This window comes from Lygodium microphyllum, chromosome 26 (genome assembly GCF_053477565.2).
Source record: "Lygodium microphyllum isolate KBCC chromosome 26, Lygodium_microphyllum_v1.1.10, whole genome shotgun sequence".
NCBI lineage: Eukaryota > Viridiplantae > Streptophyta > Polypodiopsida > Schizaeales > Lygodiaceae > Lygodium > Lygodium microphyllum.
Genome location: NC_141160.1, coordinates 124,079,371 through 124,087,691, shown reverse-complemented (window position 1 = coordinate 124,087,691; position 8,321 = coordinate 124,079,371). Strand labels below are relative to the sequence as shown.

At 42.4% G+C, this 8,321-nt stretch overlaps 1 non-coding gene across 1 annotated transcript; it reads left to right on the top strand.

Annotated features, from left to right (window-relative positions):
* Positions 1–1,584: 1,584 nt before the first annotated feature.
* On the top strand, positions 1,585–1,785 carry LOC148013770 (U2 spliceosomal RNA). The gene has a single exon (XR_015689002.1). It is a non-coding gene; the product is annotated as a U2 spliceosomal RNA (small nuclear RNA).
* The last annotated feature ends 6,536 nt before the right edge of the window (positions 1,786–8,321 follow it).

Below are 8,321 nucleotides of genomic sequence, written 5' to 3'. Positions count from 1 at the left end.
CCCTTATGGAGCATGTTCAACGTGGCCGCCCTATTGGAGCCCAAATGCAATAATGAATTGAAACACCTCGGTCACATTAGGTGGCTATTTTTGGCCATGTCCTCTACGTTTGGTCTACACATCCCATTGCATAGTGGCTCACAATCCGCTTGTAGCTCTCTATGGTTGTATAGAGGCTTGTGTTGGCCCTAGGTCTCTGCCTTCTCAACCCAAAGGAAAGGGATGGATGCATGTCAATCGTAGTTTAACCAAACTGTAAACGCAAGTTAAAGTTAACACGATCAAAAGAAGCTGACCTAGGTCAAGCAGCTAGCTACTAGAAGAGGGCGCATTACATTATGTTTATGTCCGGCTCAGTAGGTCTACTATTTCTACAAAGCAGTGATCTACCAAGCCACTGAATTTTATTGAGAATCGTATAGAACCATAGTTAGCCTATAACAAGGTAATATGTGAATAAGTCATGATACCTCAGGGGATGGAGTCGGTTGTCTCTTTAGCATCTCAAACTCCCCTCACTTTATGCTCAATTCTGAAACTGAGCCCCCAAATGTACTTTAGCTTGTATTACAACATTGGGCATTGTATTTTCAAAAATTAGGAGAACCGAAAGGGGATACTCTTAGATAAAGATGCTGTATTGGCTACTCCCATGCCTGAGAATCTCACTTACTCGTTGGTTTCACAGGTTGTAGGGACTTATAGGCGTCCCCCTCTTGGTTGTCCCAAAGTGTGTGGGTGTGTACACACGCACACACAAAGATTATTTAAATAACTAACCAGTTAAATAAAGTGCGCACGCGCAAATAAAGAGGCTCATGGAAACGGAGAGAGGGGTTTGTAGACCTAAAAGTGACCGTGCAATGTGGCACAACTGCATCTCAAGGGGCATAGGCACTCTACAAATCTATACCAAAGGATGTTGCTTGCACCATTAAAAAGATGCAGCCGGAATACATTTCGCCTCGATCATCCCAGGTAAGCGTTCTCTGTCCGACAACATTTCGCCAAGATTGAGGGGAACCTCAGGAGAGGCTGGAAAGGTAAAAGCAAGTAGGGTTCCACGTTGGATGCTTGTATGGAGATCAAAAGAGCATGGTATGTGGAGAAGGGCAAGTAGTGCGGAAGATGGCCGCGAAGGAAGCATATGGCATGTCTACAAACGCTCTGGGGAGATATACCTCGTGTACGTATCGGCACGGCACGGAACTCAGTGGAGTGGCTAAAATGGGGGAATTGCGCACGGCAGCGTCGAGAAGTCTAGGGGATCCCCTCCGACACGGCGGCGTGGGTGTGTTTTGGTTTTCTAGGGGATCCTCTCCGACACGTTCGGGACCGCGAGAACGGCGGCGCGGGTGTCTTGGTTTTTCTGTTTTGTTAGGAAAGGGAAAAACAAAACTCCGGGCCCGGGGGATGGAGATTTAGTGGTATACATACAGTGAATGGGTGCTTTTGCTCCCCTGTCAGTCCCGTAGGCAGAGAGAGAGCGGTGGACGCGGAAGGAAACGCAAAAGCTGGCAAGCCAAGCCGGAGGAGGAAGCCCCCGGGGGTATAAAGCAAAGGGTCGGACCGCCAGGGTACCCCATACCTTTCTCGGCCTTTTGGCTAAGATCAAGTGTAGTATCTGTTCTTATCAGTTTAATATCTGATACGTGGCCCATCGGGCCACTACGATATTAACCTAATTTCTTTCACGGGGGCAGCCCCACCCGGCAGCTTGCTGACCGCCGGCCTGCGCGCGTCGCCTCCGTATTGCACTGCCTCGGAGCGCTCGGCGCACCCCCACCCCACAAGTCTCAAGGAAAGGCAGCCCCGCCGCTGTGGAGCCTGCGAACGCGGACTGCTCGTCTAAGGGTTAACAAGCTAGGCTCATGGAGTAGCAGCGTATGGCAGAGGCGGGCCGCCACATTGCTCATGGCAGAGGCGGGCCGCCACATTGCTCGTGTACAGCGTCTGCCTAGCATGGAGCAGCAGCGTATGGCAGAGGCGGGCTGTCACATTGCTCGTGTACAGCGTCTTGCAGGGCAGCGAGCAGAAGAAGGTGCGCGGCCGCTGTTCTGGGGCCGTGCGTGTTGCCGGCGGGACAGACACCTCGATCGCAGCTTGTGGTTGGCGAGCGTCAGGACAGATGTCTTTTCTAAAACAATCATTACACTCTCTCAAAATTCCAGTATATCCAAGTCTCACAAACTGTAGCAGCATACATTATGTGTCGAAAATCATTTGCATGAATCGTATTCCATCACTAAAATATCTACCAAAATAACTCAATCATCAACATAGGCTCGATACTCAGGCTCTTTAAAAACAAACAAGCACCGGAATTTTTATTAATACAAAAGATTTCTTTACAAAGACTTATCGATCATAAATGAATGATACACCAAAACACCATCTCATGGATCCTTTTCCTATGAAAAGTCACTGTTTATTTTCTCATATATCTTGGCGGTCTCTCACGTACATAACAAATACGATATATTCATGGTCCCTAGGAGTAACTCCAACATCCAATTCAAAATTAGGCCTTCTTGGCACTACAACTACTCTTTTAGATGGTATTATCTCATGCAACACTTGTTGATTGACCCCCAATTTCTGATGCAACATTTGGCGATTGACCCCCAATATCTTAGGTATAGGCTCACTACCGAACGACTAGTAATCATTCGTCAAAATCAGTAAACAAAACATATATCTTGACTATCCTTAAACCATTCAACTCATCAAATCCTCCACATCTCATAATGAGGAAGAAAGTTTTAGCCATCATAGATCCCCATATGTCTGTCACCTATCCCCGATGGCAAAAAATTACTCATACATCATGATTTAGGGTGAGGTTGCAGTACAAAGGAATACTTATTATCTCTAAGATCCCAGATATGGCTTCTCTATATGAAAAGTTTTTATGATCCTAAAGACCGTTTGACACATCAAGGAAAAAAAATTCTTGCAAGTGTACTACTTCCTCATATCTAGTTTTTTGTGGCCATAGTGTGTATACTAGAGTCAGTGCAAAACACTCAATAATAGCTCATTCGAACAGATTTGGTTACTTGATTAATTCCTTTTATCCGTCAACTACTTAACCTTCAAACCTTGGCTTTGGTACTATGTGTGAGGCACCTCCTCCATTGGGCCTAGAGGAGTCCTCTACTCAACCACAACTTGTATCCATGTATAATTCTGCCCAATCTCCTCATAGGAAATGTGAGGCTTAGAACATGCGGCTCTTGATTCTACTTCACAGGGGAAGTGTGGATAGGTCACCCCTAATAGTAGTCGAGTGCTCACCTAAGAATACCACTTTGTAATCGATGAAAGATGAGACAATGCTAACATCATATGTGGTTCCAAGAGAGCGAGAGACGGGGGAGAGTGTAACTTGATCCCCTCCTATCCATATGCTTAAGTCTAAACTCCAACCCCTAGAATGATGTTGAACTTGGTAACTAGTCCTATTGAATTTGGGAAGGTCACAAACTAAACGACTTTATCGAGTTTTGAAAAGCTACCAAACTTACCTTGTCCACTCGACCGTAGGCTTTCGATCCTCAAGACCAAAGGTGCCAAACTTTTCTCGATTGGGCTTGCTTTAGCTTCCTAATCAAGCAAAGTATGCTACTACACTATTTTAATATATTAAAATAACATTTTCAATTACCTTATTTATTAAAAATACTTTGTGAAGGCTAAAGTCACAGAAGATCAAAGCAAAGTGAAAGCTAAAGTGCTAGATTTATTTGATGGTGGAACATTATTATTGTAGTGCTTCAATGATTATTTCTAGATACTCATAGTATTAGTGTACTTCATGGATGTATTATTTTGTGAGACCCGAGCTCACTTCTGATCACATTATATTTATCTCCCACATTGCATTTCTTGCACCACAACTCTTGCATGGGTTGCACACATATATTTGTCATTGTATTAGTGTAGGCATGGTCTAATCAGGCTAACTATCAAGTATGCTTCAAGGAAGGACTGGTCTAGATCTGACAAAGGGCCTAGGATATCCAAAAGAGGGTGCAAACGCTAATTCATAGTAATGGAAACCCTAAGATGAAAAAGGGGTACAAACTCTAATTCATAGAGGGACAAACCATAAAATACAAAAGGGGTGCAAGCCCTAAATTGCAAACGGGGTGCCATCCCCTAGAGAAGTGACCTAGCCCTAACCTTAATTTATGTCTATATAAGGATGGGAGGTTTGAGTTGTATTTACTATTTTGATACATCTATTCTGCGGACACTCTGTTAGTGCAGCTATTGAAGCTTTCTATTCTCTTATTCTATTATATCATCCTGCTTTCATTGTTGAGAGTGAGTAAGAGAGAGAGAGAGTGAGAGGTGTGTTGAGTAAGAGATTCAGAAAAGGTAAAGCTCTTCATTGTGATCTTGCTTTTCTCTTCTTCTATACTAGCTTCTTAACTTATTGCTATGCTTGGTGGTAGACGGAGCAATGGTATCAGATCATATTATTTGGGTCGTAAACCATCTTCAAGCCTTCAACCTTTTGGACCATAGGATGATGTAACCACCGAGGTTCTTAGACTCCTACCATGTGGTGGAATAGAAGGCTTGTTTGCTTGTGTGGATGGGATTGATGTGGTATCCATTATCCGCACTTGTCACTTGAACACTCCAAAATACATGCAGCTAGTTTAGGAAGGTTGAATTGGGAGAAATTGGTTCATTGGATTGAGATTGAAAACTCAAAAACCGACACAAAAACAAAAAACAAAAAACTCAAAACTTTTATTGCTTAAACAAACCATGTGGCATTATTGTGGATTGAAGATATATCATGCTTGTAATGCTTGTTGGTTGTGTGTGCAATAAAGAAAAAACAATAAAAAAATGCAAAATGCAAAACACAAGATGTAAAAGTGCAAAATGCAAAATTCAAAACTCAAAACTTAGCCTTTCTTAGCTGAACAATCTGTATATCAATATTGTAGATGCAACTTTTTTATGACGGATGATCGATAGTTTGAGCATTGAAGGATGAAGAGCGAGCAAAACTCAAAACTCAAAATACAAAAGGCAAGGTAAAAAGTCAAAACTCAAACTTGTTTTACTTGAACAATTTGTGTCACACCATTGTGGATTGAAAATACATAAGGAGCTTACCCTCACACTTTGGAAGGAGATTGCTGCATACCACTTCACAGAATGTAAGGGCCCTTGTGATGAGGAGAGGTCACGACCAAGGATGCGTGTTGATCCAATCCGACTCTTTATAGTAGACCACCGAGGTTGTGCTCAAGGATAATGCCCTGGTAAAAGAGTGTTGCTACCAACTCAATTTGCTCGCAAACAAGAACATATCAAACTTTGGTTCTCCAATTGAAGATCGAGCTCCTGGTTAGAGAAGAAAAGCTTCAAGGGAGTAGGTCAGAGTGTGTTGCTCATGTGCATGTCCTAACTCCCCGTCGGCATGCCCAAACTCTTAGGGAAGCTAGTGTAGAATTGAGATACAAGAGCTCCAAAAATAAGAAAGCTTGATACTTTCCCTTTGCTACGATTATGGGTTGTTTTTCATGGAGATAAACAAGTTCTAAGCCAAGGTTGAAATAGTGTACCATCCACTCGTATTGTTTGGTGTCGATGTTGTCCCAATTTGAGTTTGTGTAGGTGTATGAAGTAATGCCATTGTAGTGGATGCAAGGGATGAAGTATTTTTGAGATAGCCAAGCACTCGTGTGCTGGCTTGCCAATGAGTACCTAGTAGAGGTGGAGAACTGCCTCAAGATGCTCATTGGGAAGGAGGCATCCACGTTGTTGGCTAGGTAAATGAGAGACCGGGTATTTGCTAGTATTGCTAGCACACCAATCAACTCGAAATGATGATAAAGCTTAACCTTGTAGCTTGTATCCATGGGAGCAAATACAAGAGTGCATTTAGTCATGCTACGAATAGAAAGATCTCGATACAATACTTTTGGTGGGAAGGAAAGATCCCCAATGGGAAGTTGCTCCCCAAGTCGCGGATTGATGTTGCTACTAGTGCCTAGCCTATAGACCCTTGCCTAGACCTTGCTCTCTTAGATGGTTGACTAGGAGGATGTGTATTGCTAGATTAGAGATAGATGCCATGAAGGGAGCAAGGTTAGAATATAGGTTTCATGCAAGAACTTCTTGTTGGACTTAATCCAAAGACATGGTTAACATAGATTTTCCCACATCATAACCTTTGCTAGGATCTACAACCAGACCTCTAGGCTATGAGAGGGATAGAGAGAGACACTTTTGGCAAACATTTTATGGACGGGGAGAAGAAACTTTTGGCATTGGCCTCAAGCAAGTTTTTAGGACAAGATGGACTAGAAAAGTTCTTTCTAAGCCTTTAGGAGTTTATCAATGTAGGCCTCACCTTAGCTTTCTAGAATATTATGGTATGCAGGGTTATGCTAGAGAGACTTTTTGAGGGATTGATTGGGCATTACATAGTGGAGGCTAATCACTTTCTTTGGATATGCCTACAAGATCTTTGCATAGGTGATTAGTCTCAAACTAAACTTGTTAATGTTGGATATTATTTACCCCACCCAAACAAGTTTATTTCGAAAGTGCACCATCTCAAAAAATATATTCACCTTTTGGGAGCTCACCAATCTTGCTTGTTCTAGAAACTAGGACTTCATTATGCTTCTTTTAGACTTTGAGAAGGCATATGACTCTATGTATTGGACATTCTTGGAGGGCATGATGTTGAAGATAGGATTCCTATTGCAGTTGGGTCAAGGGTGTAGTGGATCTTTATTCCTCAGTACACAACCAAGTTATGACAAGTTGGGCTAGAGGGGAGAAATTTAGCATTCAAAGATGTGTGATATAGGGTTGTCCAGTAGTCCCCTTTTTGTTCCTACAAGTTGTAGAGGCCATGAGCTCCTTGAGCATTCGTAACAACCATAGAGATATTTTGCAAGAAAGTAGGTGTCCTAACTAATTGGCACGAGTCCTATGAATTCTAGGTGGATAATGGAAGTGGGAGGATAGGTGGCCTATATATAGGCAAAAAGTGGCAAAACCCTAAATAGGGTTAAAACCCTATAAATGGCTAAAAGTTTCCAAAAAGAAATGCATTAATGTGTCCTTCATCTAAAGTGTCTAAAACACATAAAATGAGAGATAAACACAATGTCAAAGCTCCTAATGTCCTCGACTATGAGGCTCATAGGCAAGACATGACCGCACAACATACACACAACTACTAACACCTCTTAGATCGTGGATGTGGTAGAAGAATAAGGCGATGCGGGGTGGAATAATCTCTATCGTTGTTTGGAGGAGTAGCTTGTGCCTTTCAAAATTGAAGGGCCTAACATGCTCAATCAAGTGGAAAAGCACTGATCTCTTGGATCAGCTCAAGAAGGTCAACAATACACCTGATGACTATCTTGTAATCCATTCAAATGCTTCTAGATTCTTTTGGCCACCATCAATGTTGAAAACAAGCTTTCTGTCCTTGCCAAGGTTACCCTCATGCTCTAGAAGGAGATTGTTGCCCATACCACTTCAAAAAATGCAAGGGCCCTTGTGGTGTGGAGAGGTCATGGTGAAGGACATGTGTTGATCCAATCTGACTCTTTATAGTAGATCACCAAGGCTGTGCTCAAGTATAATGCCTTGGTAAAAGTGCATGTTACATTGTCTTAGAGTATGAACATACTCCAATTTGAGTGCTGCTACGAACTCAATTTCCTTGCAAACAAGAACATAGCAAGCTTTGGTTCTTTGATTGAAGACCGAGCTCTTGATTAGAGAAAAAACACATCAGGGGAGTAGCCTTGCTCATGTGCATGCCTTAACTCCCCTTGTGTGTATGCCCAAACTTGGGGAAGCTAGTATAGAATCAAGATACAAGAACTTCAAAAATAAGAAAGCTTGATAATTTCCCTTTACTACGTATGATTGTGGATTGTTTTTCATGGAGGTAAATAAGATCTAAGCCAAGGTTGAAATAGTACCGTCCAATTGTATTGTTTGGTGTCGATGTTGTTGTCCCAATTTGAGTTTGTGTAGGTGTATGAAGTAATGCCATTCTAGTGGATGCAAGGGATGAAGTATTTTTGAGATAGCCAAGCACTCATGTGATTGCTTGCCAATGAGTACGTAGTAGAAGTGGACAAATCCCTCAAGATGCTCATCGAAAAGGAGGCATCCATGTTGTTGGCTAGGTAAACAAGAGACCGGCTAATTGCTAGTATTTGCAGCACCAATCAGCTGAGAATGATGATCAAGCTTAACCTTGTAGCATGGATCCATGGGAGCAAATACAGGGGTTCATTTAGTAACACTACAAATAGAAA